Genomic DNA, 18,508 nt, shown 5'->3' on the forward strand with positions numbered 1-18,508 from the left:
TTCCATTCATCACCCATGCTCTTCACAAGGGCATTCCTTAATCCCCATCACTTATTTAACCCATCCCACCGCCCACCTCCCCTCTGGTAACCATCAATCTGTTTTCTGTAATTAAGAGTCTGTTTCCTAGTTTGCTTCTCTCATTTTTTTCACCTTTGCTTGTCTGTTTCATACATATGTGTGAAACCATATTGTATTTGTCTTTCTCTGACTCATTTATTTCACTTAGCATTATACTTTGTAGCTCTATCCATGTAGCTGCAAATGGCAAGATTTCATTCTTTTTTATGGCTGGATAATATTCCAATATATATAGACACCACTTCTTCTTTAGCCATTCAACAATTGATGGACATTTGGGGTGCTTCCGTATCTTGGCTATTGTAAATATTGCTTCTATCAACATAGGGGTGCATGTATCCCCTTGAATTAGTGTTCTTGTATTCTTGGGGTAAATACCCAGAAATGCATTTGCTGGATCTGAAAGCAATTCAATTTTTAACTTTTTGAGGAACCTCCATGCTGTTTTCCACAGTGGCTGCAACAGTTTGCATTCCCACCAACAGGAGAACACTCCGTTTCAAATCTCTTTTTCACATGAATGGTTTATATAGTGTCTGCCTCAAGCAATTATGTTATATAAGAAAACAATATAAGTACGTTTAAAATTAGACATGTATTCCTTCATCCTTAAATTTAGTATGACTTCCAAGAAGTATTTTCTCATTATTTATGGTTTAATCCCTGAATGACAGTAATGTGTATATGAAAGTCACAATACATATTTCCTCTTTACATAGTAGTTGGTCAAAAAATATGCTCCTAAGGCTATGCTGCCCTCAAGTGGTCTAGCTAGAGAATAATCAACAATTTTTTTTCCGGATGGAAATTCCAATCTGACCTGTTTTGACTAAAGCATTAACTCCTGACAAAGAAAGAAGAGAAAAGAAAAAAATGATTATTATGCGCCAAGTCTGGGAGACATGAAAGAAAAGGAAGGTTTTGTGTCTCCCTAGTCCTCTAAATGTTATAGGAGTAAAAAGTACAATACAACAGCCACAAGCTTGTTTTTGTTAATCATAGAGTAACTGGTTGCATGCATGTGGCCATGGGGACGTGGCTGTGGGATATAAACTGAATTGACTCCTTTACGCCTTTGGGGCCAATCCTCAGCTGCTCTAGAGAAACCCCCTCATCAGAACTCCTGACATCATCTTCCACAACTAAGGACTTACAGTTGTTTGGAAACAATGTACTCAGAGAAAACTCTTGCTCTTGTGGCCAAGACCTCAAAAGGGAGACCAGTAATTACTGTGATTACATTAATCACAAGGAAGGCTGTGGAGGATGGTCTTGATGTGGATGGCCTATAATGATAGCTCCGAGGGGGCCCTGCCCTAATTAGCCACCATCAAGGCCCTCTAATGCATAGGGTTAGCTTCCCAGATTGCTGATGGAGAAAGGAGACCACCCATCAATGTGACCAGTTGACTCAGGGTTTGCTGGGCTGTTCTGAGCTGAGCTTATGAAGCAGATCGGTTGCAGGGCTTTAGGCTACTCAGCTAGAAAGCCCATCATGGAACAGGTGGGCCAGCTAAAAATGTACAATGTGCTGTCCCTTCGGGTGTGTCACACTGTTTCTGGTACTTTGGGTGATTTCAGTGAATAGTGAATCTCTTTCAATAAGAAAGGATTTGTAACAAGGAAAACACTAGTTCTCATAAGCTGTTCTTGAGCATAGAGATGAACTGTGCTAGCCCACTGAGCAGAAATGAACTCTTTATTTAGCAGTTATCTGTGGGAAAAGCCCTGGAAAGGACTTTGTGCTCAGTAAGTTGGGATCTAGAATCAACTCTGCAACAAACTCGTTACATGACCATGACCGAGTCACTTAACCTTTCTGGGCTCAGTTTCTTCATCTGCAAACTGTGACATTTAGTTCAAATTAGTGGTTTGCAGACTGGTATGTGGAGAATGTATGCCTCACAGGCTATCACCAGGCACAGGGCCCCTTCTTCCCTCCCTCTTTACCCAACAAGGCTCACTATGATCCATTTTATAAATCAGACTTTGAAAACCAATGGATTAGGTGGTCTATACATCTTTCCGTTCCAGCTACACTATATTGTGATAGGGAAAGATACTCAAAATGGTCATGGTGACACTTGCTGATAAAGTTCTTTTTCTTCCTTAGTGAATCTTTTAAAAAAATATATTGAAATATAATTTACATAGTGTTTATTAGCTTCAGGTGTAATATAAAGATTCAACATTTCTTTATTTTTTTAAAAGCTTTTATTTGGGACACCTGGGTGGCTCAGCAATTGAGCGTCTGCCTTCGGCTCAGGGTATGATAGATACCAGGATCTGGGATTGAGTCCCTTATCGGGCTCCTTGCGGGAAGCCTGCTTCCCCTCTGCCTGTGTCTCTGCCTCTCTCTCTGTGCCTCTCACGAATAAATAAATAAAATTTTTTTTAAAAATAAAAGCTTTTATTTATTTATTTGAGAGAGAGAGGGTGATAGAGCACAAGGAGGGGAGGAGGGTCAGAGGGAGAAGCAGAAGCAGACTCCCTGCTGAGCAGGGATCCTGACATGGGGCTCCATCCCAGGACACTGGGATCATGACCTGAGCCGAAGGCAGACACTTAACTGACTGAGCCAACCAGATACCCCATGATTCAACACTTCTATACATTTCTCAGTGCTCATCACAGTACGTGTACTCTTTTTTTAATTAATTAGTTTTTTTAGTAATCTCTACAACCATTGTAGGGTTGGAACTCATGACCCTAAGATCGAGTCCCATGTTCTTCTGACTGGGCCAGTCAGATGCCCCAAGGTAAGTACTCTTAATCCTGCTTACCTATTTCACTCATCTCCTCACCTCACCTCTGGCAACCACCAGTTTGTTCTCTATATTTAAGAGTCTGTTTTTTAATTTTTTTTGTATTTGTTTTGTTTCCTAAATTTCGCATATGAGTGAAATCATATGGTATTTGTCCTTCTGACTTTTTCTTTTTTTAAGATTTTATTTATTTATTCATGAGAGGCAGAGACATAGGCAGAGGGAGGAGAAGCAGGCTCCCTGTAAGGAGCCTGACATGGGACTCAAGTCCGCGAATCTGGGATCACGCCCTGAGCCACAGGCAGGTGCTCAACTGCTGAACCACTCAGGTGTCCCTTGAACTGACTTATTTCACTTAGCATTATACCCTCCAGTCCATCTCTTTTTTTGCAGATGGCAAGATTTTATTCTTTCTACGGCTGAGTAATTTTCCCTTGTATCTCTACATCTTCTTTATTCATCTATCAACGGACACCTGGGTCACCACCATGTCTTGGCTATTGTTAATAATGCTGCAATAGACACAAGGGTGCTTATCTTTCCAAGTTAGTGTTTTATTTTCTCTGGGTAAATACCCAGCAGTGGAATTACTGGATCACATAGTAATTCTATTTTTAATTTTTTGAGGAAACTCCATACTGTTTTCCACAGTGGTTGCACCCATCCGCATTCTGCCAACAGCTCACAACAGTTCCTTTTTCTCCACATCCTCACCAACACTTGTTATTTCTTGTGTCTTTTTTTTAATCTTAAGTGAAATCACATACGGCTCTGAATCCAAACACTTTCCGATAAAATGAGTCCAATCTGACTCTGAAATGATTCACGTGTATATGTTGGAAGAGGAGAGAAGGAAGGAGTGTGAACCAGTGTGGTCCCACAGTTCCTGGGAGGATGCTCGCCAAGGAAGGAACTAGGTAGAAGTTACCAAGCAAACACCAGACAGTTCTAGGAGTGGGGGTCTGTGTAATTAGGGTTAGACCCTGCCAGGGAGGCCAGCCAGAAAATGGTCATGGCTCAGGAATGGTCTGGGAAAAGTAGAATGTGTGCCTCAAGAATATATATTACAAAGAAAGATATATAATAATAAAAAGTTGGGGATGCCTGGGTGGCGCAGCGGTTTAGCACCTGCCTTTGGCCCAGGGCGTGATCCTGGAGACCCGGGATCCAGTCCCACATCGGGCTCCCGGTGCATGGAGCCTGCATCTCCCTCTGCCTGTGTCTCTGCCTCTCTCTCTCTCTCTCTCTCTCTCTCTCTCTGTGACTATCATAAATAAATAAAAATTAAAAAAAAAAAGAAAATAGAGGAAAAGTTTCAACTACATTGTACAAGAGGATATGTATCATTATTAGTAGCAGCCATCATTATATATATATATATATATATAATATATCATTATATTAATAAAATTAATATAATTCACTTCCATCTAGGAAATTCTCCTCTTAAGTCACTTAAAAACAAGATACAATATAAAACATGTACAACTTTATTTCTCAAACACAAAGAGCGTTTTTTCCTCTATAGTGTTTAAGTCAGGATGATACGAGTGCAGATGAGTGAGAACCGGGCTCTAGTCCCTTCTCTCCATAACATGGGATACAGACAAGGAATTAGAATCATGGGATATACAATGTTGTAGTTCAAGTATGCTGAATGACTGCAGAAGAAAAAAAGTCTTTCCTGTTGATGGTTTCATATTTCTTGGTATATTTATCAAGAGATTGTAATTTATGAAAGTAACTGCCGAAACTATAATTTGTAGTTGTATGAATTTTGGAGGTCTGATTTGTAATCCCCTCCACTGATGCCTCTGTTGACACCTCATTATTGTGCTACAAACGTGGTATTGATATAGTGAAAGAATATTCATCCAGTGAACAAATATTATAGGAAAGGCATTGAACTAAATAATACGGAAATACAAAGATGGACCAGGCATAGTCCTTGCATATAGTAAAAAGTTGTGTGTGTGCAACTACAAAATAAGGCAGTATATAGTCACTACTAGGAATATAGGGTAGTAATATGTGCTTCTGATATAAAGCTGAGGGTAGGATTTTAGGTAATTTGCTCGGGAAAGGGTTTATGAAGTAGATTGCATTTGATCTGAGCCTTGAAGCACACATAATATTTTGTAGGTAGTGGGACGCCTGGGTGGCTCAACGGTTGAGCGTCTGCCTTTGGCTCAGGGCATGATCCCTGGGTTCTGGGATCGAGTCCCACATCGGGCTTCCTGCATGGAAGCCTGCTTCTTCCTCTGCCTGTGTCTCTACCTCTCTCTCTCTCTCTCTCTCTCTGTGTCTTTCATGAATAAATAGATAAAATCTTTAAAAATTTTTTAAAATTTTTTATTTATTTATGATAGTCACACACACAGAGAGAGAGAGAGAGGCAGAGACATAGGCAGAGGGAGAAGCAGGCTCCATGCACTGGGAGCCCGATGTGGGGTTCGATCCCGGGTCTCCAGGATCGCGCCCTGGGCCAAAGGCAGGCGCCAAACCGCTGCGCCACCCAGGGATCCCTAGATAAAATCTTTAAAATAAAATTTGTAGGTAGAGATGGGAAAAGAACATGGCAGGCAGGAAGGGCATGAGCAAAGATCTGGCAGTAGGAAAGCCTAGCCAATGTTCAAGGTATACTGGGAGCATGGAGGGGTGCAGATAGAGTGGGAGGGAAGGGGAGAAATAGAAAGCAAGTCTAGACAGGAAGGTCGGGATTATATTATAGAGGTATTTGTATCTTGTGCTAAGGGGATGAGAGATGTTATTGGGTTGTAAGCATGGAAACAATGTACAGAATGTTTTTTTAATTTATTATTATTTTTAAAGATTTTATTTATTTATTCATGAGAGACACAGAGAGAGAAGCAAAGACATAGAGGGAGAAGCAGGCTCCTTGCAGGGAGTCTGATGTGGGACTTGATCCCAGGACCCTGAGATCACGACCTGAGTCAAAGGCAGAAATTCACACGCTGAGCCATCCAGGTGCCCTGTACAGAATGATTGAAAAGGGAAAGTGACAATCCAAGAATGCCTCTAGAAGACTATCAGGTTAGTCCAGCTGTAAAATGATAAAGGTATGAGCTAGAGTGATGGCATTATAAATGGTGGGTCAGTGGGGCGGCGGGGGTGAGGGGTAATTGAAAAATGGAATTCAATTCAAGGCCACTACAGAGGTTAAATAAAATATATTGGACAAAAGGGAAAAGGTTAGAGTCCTACACATAAAAAGGTTATAGCCACTTTCCAACAAATACATGTGTGTGTGATGTTAGAAGTAATTTGTGTGACACACGCAGGTATATTTGTACCTACAATTGGCCAGAAAGTCCTGGCATGGTATTCCAAAGTAAAGAACATTTTTAAAAAATGAAAACAAAAAAGAAGTAATAATAAAAACCTGGAAGCAGGGAGATGTGATTGGATACTACTAATCATTACTATGTAAATGAAGCGGAGTATTTTTCCATTTCATTTTCCAAATGGAAAATCCACTGGAAGACAGATATCTAGTACACAGACAGAAAAAGATAATATAAATTACCCCGATTCCTGGTGATAAGAAATATGGGTAGCCAAAATCTCCCTGCAAATGGCTTGTCGTGCTTTTCTTACCAAAAACTTGAGTATTAGACTCAACTATTTTGTGTTCTACTTCTCTTTCTATTATGCAAGTGAAAATGTTATATTTTATCTTAGATGAAACTAGACAATTGAAGTAAATGACTATCTATTATTCCAAAAATTAAAGAGAATGATAACAAGATGTAGTCATTGAATTAATCACCAACTGCAGGATGAGTGCTCACTATGAAAGCAAGTTTAGGCTACATTAAGGGATAACCAAGAGAAAGAAGAGACTTGCCTCAATCACAGAGAGGCTTGAAATTTGGTTAAAGAAATCTGGCTAAAGAACAAGAGGCAATTAAATCAATAAATCATAATATTGTAGGCCATTGATGTTATCAAGGAATTCATCCAGAGAACTTAGAAGATTCTCAATCCTCAAGTTCCAAAATAGGATATAATTCCCTCACAAAACATTCATGCAATAACAAATTGGTATCATCAAAATTATGTTGGACTATGATGGAGGCCAATTTGTGGGGTTCACTCACTCGGCTGGTTTTGCAGAACTTCTGTGGAAGTTGTATCTTTGCAACATTACAAATGACAATGCTATGAACTTTAAGGATTACTTGAAAGAAGTCAAAACTTGGATTGCTAATATTATACATGGTCAAGTAATTACCAAAATTCCAGTTCAAAAGGGGTCAAAAGAATGGAGAGATTCCTAGAACAGACTTGGTGCTTCACAGAAGAGGTGCAGTTTTTTTGAGAGTGACTCATGTTCAGGATTGGTAGAGATTAAGAGGATGGAGGCATGAGGAGGGAAGAAAGAAGAGGGATGAAAGAAGGTATCCCAGAGAGGAGTCAGGCCATGCGTGATTTCTTGCCTCTGGACTCTCCTCTGCCATCAGTGGAATGGCTGGTTCCCACCCACAGGCTTAGCACCACCTCAGCCACGAGGTCAATCTTTTTCTCAGGCAGGAGAGGTTTCAGAAGTCTGGCAGAGAGCACCGAGGCTATCATTAAAAGGCACTGCCATAGCCGGCACTTTATTTAATCATCACACCAAATCTATAAAATATTTATGAGTTTCCTCATTATTATACATGAAGAAATCAAGGTTCACAAAAATTAAAGACCTTGGACATAAGCATACAGTGTCAGGAGGATACAATTCAAGTCCAAAGGCTTTTAGTATGGTAATTTCCCAGCCTCTGGAATGCAAACTTTTAGCCCTGTGTTTTTTGGGGTATGGGACTGGGTCACATGATGATGACTGGTGCTGACTGGGTGACCCAGTTTTCACAAGCTTCTATATTATTCTAGGGAACAAACCCTGTCACTGCATTTCTGCTTGTCTTACTCTTTGTGATTTAATCCTACCCTTAATAAATTGCATGATAACCCAGCTCTTCTAGGATGGGAGTCTTTTCTTGCTCTTGTCATATCTCCTTGTCCTCCCAGGGATGGAAGTCATACTCCTGAGTTTCATCAAGAATTATTGGACTCCACTGCCACTTGTATGGGGATATTCCAGATGCTGTTTGTATGTCTAGATTTCTTAGAATGGCTGGGCTGGATCCTTCATCTCTGTCATCCATATACTAGCCCATTCCCACTCTTGAAGTTTGGCTTTTTCTCAGAGGAACTACTCACCCAGACTGCCTCAAATTTTCTGTTCCTATACTTGTCCCTATTCTATTTGTTAGACTTGTCCTCCCTCTAGTGCTAGTACTAGCCAGATTTGGTAATCTGACTCCGAAATGGTTTATCATTCCATGTGCAAGTCTTTGTCCAGCTCCGTTAGCCACGTAAATGGGCTGCATGTGAGCCATAACGTAAGTACAGCAGAGCAGGGGTGGGAAAAAGCAGTGTGTTCTGGTGAGGTGCAGAGCTGACCTAACTAGGATAGGAAGGTGTGTGTGACAAGTCATTGACAGCAAAGAGGGATTAGTAGGGTGGAGCCATGTTAAAAACAGTTTACATGCCAGGATGAGACACTGGATATGATCCAGTAGCGATGAGACATTATTATTGATTCTCAAGCCTCCTCAGAGAGATTAGTCCATGTGCAGGATGGACTAGAGAGGAGAAGACTGAAGATAGACGAGGAAACCATTAAAGTCATGCAAACAGGAAGTGATGAGAGCCCGGATTAGACTTTATCTGTCACAGCCCACAGGAAAGAGATAAGAGACACAATTGGAAGCAAAAACTATAGACTAGGAAAGAGACCAGATTTACAGGGAAGTGAAGATTAAGAATGACTGCAAATTGGTAATTATGGTGATGTTATTGGTAGAAGCAAGGGAATCTAGGAGGGGGCATCAAATATTGGGAAATAAAAATAAAGCCCAAGCTCTCTTTCCAAGACATTTCATTAATAACACTGATGATATATGAGAGTATTGCTAGCAGGTATCCAAGCAGAGGGATGTGCTAAATTCAGTTGAATCATTAAAATGAAACTAGAGGGCAGCCCCGGTGGCACAGCAGTTTAGCACCGCCTGCAGCCTGGGGTGTGATCCTGGAGACCCGGGATCGAGTCCCACGTCGGGCTCCCTGCATGGAGCCTGCTTCTCCCTCAGCCTGTGTCTCTGCCTCTCTCTGTCTCTGTGTCTCTACAAATAAATAAATAAATAATCTTTTAAAAAATAAATTAAAAAAATAAAATGAAACTAGAAGGTAAATGAGAGATCAGGGCTAAGCACACCAATTTAGGAGTGGAAGTCATAAATGTGGATGAGGGAACCGTAAGGGAATTAAAACCTAATTTGTCAAAAATCCCACAGTTTTACACAATATTCTGGGTCTGGGCCTCTTCTAGGCTGGTGGCCAAGAACAGATAAGGGAGTTACAGATGGACTAAATATGCATAAATAAGAAAATCTGTTGTATAACTTATCTCTAAAAAAAAAAAATCCACCTCTCTACCTACACATGGTATTTCTAGTGCATGAGAACTCATGATATTATGCCTGTGTGAGCACTTCTTATCTCTTCCCACTGAGAAAAACTGCACCTGCCACTCAAGCACTGATTCCCTCCGGGTGTTAAAATGTACTCTCCCACGAGAGGTGCCCACATGCCTCTTTTCTTAAATCAAATGCAATAATTTAACCCTCAGTTGTGTTTCTTATTCTTAATTCTCCTTTCCAAATTTCTATCATCTGACCATGATAAAGGCAAGTCATTGCCTGTTAGTGTCCTCACCTATAAAATGGAAACATTAAGAACCAGTTTCCTCTTTGGTGAAGAAAGGAATCCTAAAACAAGTCAATACAGAACTTACACTTTTAACAAGATGTTCTGAGGCACTGCAGATTGCTCATTTCGATGTGGTTCTTTTTAGCATGTGCGTTCAGAGACTGCTGACTGGTATAGCCCATATAGCTTTTATGTAACTTCAAACCAAACTAGGCTTCTTTTAGTTATGATCCTGATTAAAACAAAAAGTAAAAGGAAGAAAAAAAATGTGAATCTTTATGGTGGGTTTTTTTGTGGGGAGGGAACTTTTGGACATGATCTGGCATTTGCTCAATTGTATTCTGAGTTCAGTAAATAACTCAGCACACATGGGTTGAATTTCCAATGAAAAACATGAGGCTTACAAAATAAATGGAAAGTACTTGGCAGGACACATATTTACATTTGATGAAGGGAAATTTGGGGAGTAGTTGGCCAAACCTGACAGGCACAGGGATTAACCCATCCTCACTCATCACCATAATAGAAATTGCCAGTTATCACCAGCACTGGGCTGTGGCTTTCTCAAAGAAATCGACACCACTCTGAAGGGAAGATGACTTCTGTGTGAGCTTATGTGTGTGTGTGCTTGTGTACAAATTTAGTGCACAGGTATGCCTTACAAGTGAACCAGTCACTGAAGAGATAAAGACCCCATATAATATATAAACCACTTTCTAGAGTACAGGAAAAAAAGCTGATATTTGATGTGTGTACTACCATTCTCTGCTTTAAGATGGGAGTCTGAATATAGGTCTCTTTCTTCATCATGATTAACATTTTTAGCACAGTAAGAAAATGAGAACCTTTAGTTGATTTATCCACAGTCACACAGCTAATAAATGATATAACAGAAATCCAAGCCCATGGCTGTTTCATTCCAATGTTCAGATTTTTCCACATTTGCTGCCTGCAAAGAAATGGTGTGAGTGGGGAAACAGAGCAGGAGGCAGGTGGGTATGGACAGCTTATAAAATATATATTCTGATTCTGTCTCTAATTCTTTGCTAATACTCAAAGGAAAGGCACTAAAATTAGCAAGCACTCACCCTGTGATGAAAAATCAACTCAGCCTCAGACAGATTGTAGTGGCTTGCCCAAGGTCACAGAGCTAGTTCAGGGGAGAGCCAGGGTTCAAACCCAGAGACATGTAACTTTAACTGTTAGGTAATAGGCAAAATGTTTTCACTTATGACACCCTTTAAAACTAACAACAATCGTAGGAGAAGACTGTTAGAAATTACAGAAAGAAATTGGAGTCAGCTCATACACGACAGATTTGCTAGGCTTCCTTGTGGGTTACTTTGGGCAAATAAGCTCCTACATTTTGGAAGGCGGGGGAGATAGAAAGAAAAAAAAATATATGAAATATTCTATTTTCCCAAATGGGAACCATAAGGGTACAGATTTTGCTTACAGGCTCAGATTTCTTTTTGTATGTATGGTAAATATTATTCTATCTTCTTTCTTTCTTTCAGGTTTGGATGAGGGCCTCCATCAGAAGAAGCCAGGATAACTCCTGCTCAGAGTTTCTACAGAGATGAAATAGAGTTCTACATGTAACCTGAAGTGGTGTTTAGGACAATTTGCAGAGCACTATGAAGATCACCAGGACTGCACTGTGAGGATACACCTGTAGAGTAATTCAGTGTTGGTGGAGACCATCATTTCCCTTTTCGTACTGTCTCCACAAAGGGGAAATTCCATTCCTCTCACAGATGGGACAATATACTTCTAGAGGTCTCCTGTCACTTCTCCCATGGGAGAAATAACTAATTTGAGTAGTGGAGAGCTGAACACCATTGAGCCATGAGTCTTCCAAATACTATGGTTGTTGAATGGAAAAGTTCGTGACAACCAATCCTTTCTCTTACTATCTTACACTGGCTGTGCTCATGGGCAGTGGGCTCACTTGTGCTTCTAAATCTAGGAAGCAGTTAAACTTTACCCAGGTAGGCCCAGTGAGGGCCTGTTCTTGCCAGCTTTCTTGCCTGTGAATGGGTGAGTCAGGTTGGCTTGTCACCAGAAGCCAAACAACCTTAATAAATGTTAATTCCCTAAAAGGAAGTGCTGGCCTCAAGTCCAAGTCACATTGTCCAGTCCACCTTTACCGTGAGTAAAATTAATAATTTGAAGTTAAAACCTGAGGAAGGTGGGATGTGTGACTGTTACTCTGAGCCTAGCACATTTGGGACCTTTGAGGTAGGCATATCACTCCTCTGCTGTCTTAAAAACGTTGGCATCGCATAACCATCAGCAGGATCTGGCTCCCCATTCTTAAGAGTCATGGGTTTGTTCTACTTTTTTCTTTGCTTTCTGCATAAAAGGCACATAATAAAGATCTGTTGATTGACTAGAATAAGTTGTTAAACAGCAACTGGTCTTTAAGTTAATCCTACTTGAGCCCGAACAGCTGGCCTAAGGCACTGAGCAAATCTCTGAAATCAAACATATTCATCCTCACGTCAGAGAACAACATGTTGTATTTTAAGATGAAGGGGGAAGAGAAAGAGGAAAAAGTGCTGATGGGACCTTTCACTGGCAACAGAAAGTGCTCAGTCCGAAAGCCACTCCCGCTTTTGGTCACCTCTGAGAGCAGCCGGGCAGGTCCAAAGAGGCAAATGGTCATGGGGGTCAAACAAATGAAAAGATTTCCTGTACTCTAGGATTTATATTGATATTCCTCTGAAAAAAAAGCAGAAGTAACCTTTGTGATTGATTGGTTTATTCATTCATGTATTAACAAGGAGTTACAAAGCACCTACAATTCTAGGTAAAGGTGTTCTCCGCACATGCAAATGCTTCCACGAATAAGGGAACATGTAGGAAGACAGATGTGGGCACAGGTCACACCATCCTCTCCAAGTCAAGTCTACCAATAATAAAGCTGATTTTTTTAGCACCATGTTTCTCACTCTGGTTTAGTTTTTAATTGGTTCTGCAGTTAAAAGAGGAAGAGGAGGATGACTGTTGCCTCCTAAAGTTTCACAACATGCTTATTAAATAATAAACAATTTACGTGGAACTTTTTCTTAAAATATTTCTTGGTGTGGACAGGTTCTCATCAACCACATTTTTGGTAAATATTGACGTACAGTAATTGGACATTACACTCCCTGTGTTCTTGTGATACAACTAGTTGAAGAACCATATTGACCATAGGATGGAGGAGATTAAAAGAAGTTGTCCCAAAAGAAGGCTATTCTGCTTCCTCATGGAGGTGACCACAGAAGACAGGTTGGGCTTGGCTAAGGTTCTCAAGAAGCTTAAGGTTTCCATTCAAGGCTCGTATATATGGAAAGATGATAAAGGTCCCAGTGGCACACATATAGTATGATTTCAACAACTTAATCCTAGAAAAAAAAATTTTTTTTAATCCTAGAAAAATTTTGAAGCAAGTATAACTAAATGCCTACCTTAACCATAGCAAAATGAAAAGCTTTATCAAAGCATTTAACTTTGAGCAGTCATTTCCCATGCATTCCTTATGTGGTATTTGAGGACTTAAGCAAAGCCCTTTGTGTATTCTTTATGTTTTCAAAACATACTCTTGGGAACCAAATAAACTAACTTGCTAAAGAGGATTATTAATTCCTAGCCAGTTAAATGTCAAAATTATCCACCAAAAAAAAAAAATACCCACTTTGGTTCTGGAGTGTTGGGTCAATAGCTCTCCGTTTTGGCAGTAATTGGATATAGCAGAACCAGGTTTCTATTATAATCCTTTCAGAGTTATCAAAATAAAATAAAGGTTATCTGAACTTGGAAGCATATTTATCTTTCTGTTGTTTACAAACACATTTGCGATTGGAGAGGAAATGGGATTTTTTTTTTTTTTTTTTAATGATAGAGAGAGAGAGAGAGGCAGAGACACAGGCAGAGGGAGAAGCAGGCTCCATGCACCAGGAGCCTGAGGTGGGATTCGATCCCGGGTCTCCAGGATCGCGCCCTGGGCCAAAGGCAGGCGCCAAACCGCTGCACCACCCAGGGATCCCCCAGGAAATGGGATGTTTAGGGTAGATACATTTTGTCCAAGGAAGGTATCAAGTTATTAAAAGGTATATAGTAAAAAAAAAAAAGCGAGAAAGAGAGGGAGAGAAAAAGAGAGAGAAAGATTTGTAAAACCCATTTCGGATTTTCTTAGTGAGTACTGAGTATTACAAGTAGAATTAGTCACTAGTGACTGTGTCTTAGATCCTGATCAAAAACAATCAGACTTCTGGAGCTCTTGATTGGCACAAATGGGAAGATGACCTTTGGAAATTCTGTTTTTTCCCCTCCCCCTCACCTCTGGAAATTTCTCCATAAGACCCATTTATTTATATTTTGTACCCACTCAATTATGAGCATCTTAGATCAGAAATGCAGTTTACATTCATCTATAAGTTTGTGCCTGATACATAGTAGGCATTTGACACGTTGTTAAAGTGAATAAAATCTGTTTCTAGCTTATACTTCAGGACTAAAATAGATTTCAGGTAAAGATTTTGCTAGGTCAATAATGAACAGAAATAACAAGCATATCTCCAGGAATGCTCATGAGTATGTTATTACTTTTCACTATTATTATTAAACAGAAGCCCTAGTGCATAGACAGACATGGCACTTAATGTTAATTACAAGTAGATGAAGCTATAATTCAAACTATGAAAGCATTAAATCTTTTCCTTATGCTAAGCAACCAGTATTTAAATGCAAACATTAGAATATTCTCACAAAGCAATTCTACTAAGCTTCATTTCACTTTTTTTTTTAAAGATTTTTATTTATGCATGAGAGACCCACAGAGAGATGCAGAGACAAGGTAGAGGGAAAAGCAGGCTCCCTGGAGGGAGCCCAATGTGGGACTTGATCCTAGGACTTTGGGATCACGACCTGAGCCAAAGGCAGACACTCAACCACTGAGCCACCCAGGCATCCTTTCATTCCACTTTTTAAAGAAGCAAGGTTCTCATCTCAGATCAGTGTTGTTGCCATTTCTATTAATTTTTCATGTTTTAAAAAATAATAGGTACTGTGGTGCCTGGCTGGCTCAGTTGGTGGAGCATGTGATGCTTCATCTCCAGGTTGTGGGTTCGACACTTACATTGGATGCAGAGATTACTTAAAAATAAATATCTTAAAAAAATAACATGTATTAAAGAAAACCTTTGTAATCAACCTTTAAATAAATAGCTATTTCCATATATATTAGTGATATTGTAGAAAGAACACTCATAACTTAAAACCACAGAAAATCCTGACTCACAAGAACACGTTGCTTACATGGTTTTGGGTCATTGGTCATTTCATTGTTGAGTTTTTCCAAGTCAGTGTTAGACTTGGAATATACTAGTGAGCTTTAATAACAATGACCATAAACGAAAAGTTGGCCTTCCCCAATCAAATGTAAGACTAAGCTTTCCAAATCCTCTGTTCTCTTTAAAGGCAGCAGAGGGCAGTGAAAGCACTGCTAATTGATCATATAAACCTTTTATTACAATCTGGAGAGAAATATTGTATTTCCTTATAACTGCATTTTCCATTTTAAACACCCTACGTGTAAGTCGTTTGAAAGACAATACATTTTTAGCCTCAGATGTGTTATTGAAGCCATAGAAAACATTTACATGTACAATGAAATACCTACCTAGCATTTCAGGGACTCAGAGTTCACTTGAATATAACAGAAAAATGTTTTAGAGGATAATACAACATTGTGACCTTGATCTAAAATCTGCCTACATGGTGTAGGAGGCAATAAAACTGCAGTAACCTATCAGAGTGCTGTGCTTATATTAGCAGAGACTTTAAGAGCTTCAAGGGAGGGATCCCTGGGTGGCGCAGGGGTTTGGCGCCTGCCTTTGACCCAGGGCGCGATCCTGGAGACCCCGGATCGAATCCCACGTCGGGCTCCCGGTGCATGGAGCCTGCTTCTCCCTCTGCCTGTGTCTCTGCCTCTCTCTGTCTCTCTCTCTCTCTGTGACTATCATTAAATAAATAAAAAAAAAATTAAAAAAAAAGAGCTTCAAGGGGCCCTGAAAGTCAACTGATGATCATGGAAATGTTATCAGAGTCTCTCAACTGGAAGAGGCTAAGGTATCAGAAGAGAGGTCTTCTTGCTCCTCTCACTTTAAAGTTTATTTATTTTGCCACATGTATTTCATTATATTGTATAGTTTGACTTAGGACGTCTGAGGCATTTCTCGGGGTTCAAAGGTCTTTGGAAACCTCACTCGAAAAACTCAAGTGTTCACCATCACTCTTGTCTCTGCAAAAGTTCTTGTTTCTGCAAAAGTTCTCAAGAGGTGAGGAGAAAATGAACCCAGTCAGTTACCCATTTAAATTAATATGTATTTCATGATTTTCAAAAATAAGACCCTGTCACTCCCTGAGGCCAGCCCCAACTGAGAAGACACTATTCTTTGAACCTCAGCCAGTGCATGCATATCTGTCCCCCTACTTGGCATGCCCCAGCACCGTATCACGGTTCGAAATTCTACTCAATGTGACTGGAATTGGCTATGGATGCTTTCTTAGCTGTAACCTTCCAAAGCCTGGGCTTCAGTCTGGAAGATCTGCCACTTGCTTTCCCTGCTGAGTTGGGTATGTCAACATCAGGGGAAATGGTTAAATGGCTAATGGTAAAATAACAACTCTGGGAGAGAAGACATCTCAGCGAAGCCAGGACGCTGCTGTAACAGTCACAGTGAAACATTTTGCCTCCGGATTTTGCTGATCTGTCTGGAGCACATGATGTCTGATTGGCGTTAGCAAGTTCCAGGGCTGCCAGTGACATTCCCCTGACCCTGCAAGAGTTCTTCCTTCTTTAAAGAACACACACTAAGCCTCTGGCCCAGGACCTCTTACTTTCATTTTCAAGCTACTTGGCTTCTCAGCCTGCTTGCTCTAAGTCTGTAGTCCTTCAGCAAGTCAAGGGCCAAGCTGAAATCCCAGAGCAAATTCCTCCAAAGCCAAACAAGGAAATGTTCGACAAATCTTTGGAAACCATTAACCAAGAGCACTAGGTTATCTTATTTGGAAGTTTATATATTGGATGTTGTCCAGTTTTCACCAAAATTAGACATTTTCTGGATTAGCTATGTATCTTCATTATTGTCACAATTTTTAACAAAGTTTAAAGGTACATGAATAGGTCTATATTTCAAGTAGATGCTACATTTTTTTAGATGATAAAGGTTTTTCAAAACCAAGTCAAGGGGAGTATCACTATTGTGGCTCCAGTTTTAACTACAAATCATTAAAATAGTTGTGTATCTTCACGGTTGCACCATGGTTAAAATGGTTGTGTATCTTCTGATATTTTTGAGGAGATGGCCAATACCTAAGGGAATTATCCCAAGGTGTGCCACAAACAAGGAAAACATGAAGCCTCTTTGTAGAGAAACTATCAGGTACTCTTCTGTATCTCTTTTCCCCAGATGGCATATTCTAGAAATGACCATGGATAGGGGCTTCTCCATTGTGCCTTCAGCTGGGCTGGCTAGAAAAGCTACAGATCGTCTTGTCAAGGGCCAAGTGGAGCTTGTTTTCTTGCGTACTGACACGTGTTACCAGCCAGCAAGGATTAGGCTCTCGGCTTGACCTGCTAGTTTGAAAACCTGAAGCCAGGATTTTCAGATTCCAGGGCTCTTAGGCACACCCCAAACAACAAAGGAAAACTATTTGCTATGAAAGCCCTGTCTCGGGGACTGTCAGAACTAAGAGATCAGTTGTAGAAATATCAGGAAGCTCAATGAATACCTTATTTACATGGCTCCTCTGCAATGTTTCTTTCCCATTGGGCAAGAGAGAGAGGGAGGAGAGAGAAAAGAGGAAAGCAGAGGGGGGGAAAGATAACAGGTAGTATAGAGTGAGAGTTAAAATGGGCTCTGAGTTAAAATGGGCTCTACGTTAAAACCCACTTACTAGCTGAGTTCAACCACCTAAGCCTCTGTGTTCTCAAATATTAAGTGGGAATAATGATATGTAAATTATAGTGTTGTTGTAAGAATTCACTGAGTTATCTTCTATAAACTACTTAGTGCAGTGCCTGGAACACGTCACGTACACTCAATAAAGGTTAACCATTATAGGGCACCTGGGTGGCTCAGTGATTGAGCATCTGTTTTTGGCTCAGGTCGTGATCCCAGGGTCCTGGACTGAGGTCCCATATTGAGCTCCCTACCTGCTTCTCTCTCTGCCTTGTCTCTGCCTTGCTCTCTGTCTCTCATGAATAAATAAAATCCTTAAAATTTTTTTCTTTTAATTAAAAACAAAGGTTAACCATTATTACCATTATTTTTAAATACTTGGATAAGAAGAAGGGAAAAAATGTACCTATTGTGATGTACATACAGTTCCTTAAACACTGCCATTTAAGTAGCCAACCACTCAGAGCCTTGTGAGGAAAGACCTGCAACCTGAGGCCATCAGTGGATTCAGGTACTATGAGAACCTCATCCATCTATTCAAACTACATTTATACAATCTGTACATCCTGGGACAAAGAGGATCACCCTTTGTTCAGGCTGCACCCTCAACAAGGGAAACTGGTGGAGGGGACTCTCCCCTTCCCTAGGCCTGCATCTAGCTGTGGGTGTCATCCTCCCACGAGAAGTGGCACAGTCCTTTTGTTTTCCTTTGTTCTTTAGTTTTGTATGAATGCTCCATAAGAACTGACAACAGCCCGGGGACCCAATCCCAAATCCTGAGGCTCTCTATGAGCATGACCACACCCTCCAGCCATACCCTGACTCCCATTCTCCAGGACAAGATTGCTGAGAAGCTGCTTCCCTGGGATCAACCTGAGGGAGGAGAGAGTTGTGCTCCAGGGCTCAGACTCTGGGAAAGAAAAAACAATT

The 18,508-nt window shown here is 40.4% G+C and overlaps 1 protein-coding gene across 3 annotated transcripts in view; it reads right to left on the bottom strand.

Annotated features, from left to right (window-relative positions):
• SYNPO2 (synaptopodin 2) overlaps positions 1-18,508 on the bottom strand; it is a 179,811-nt gene that overhangs the window by 79,618 nt on the left and 81,685 nt on the right. The window lies entirely within an intron of this gene.

Source organism: Vulpes vulpes, chromosome 4 (assembly GCF_048418805.1).
Source record: "Vulpes vulpes isolate BD-2025 chromosome 4, VulVul3, whole genome shotgun sequence".
Lineage (NCBI taxonomy): Eukaryota > Metazoa > Chordata > Mammalia > Carnivora > Canidae > Vulpes > Vulpes vulpes.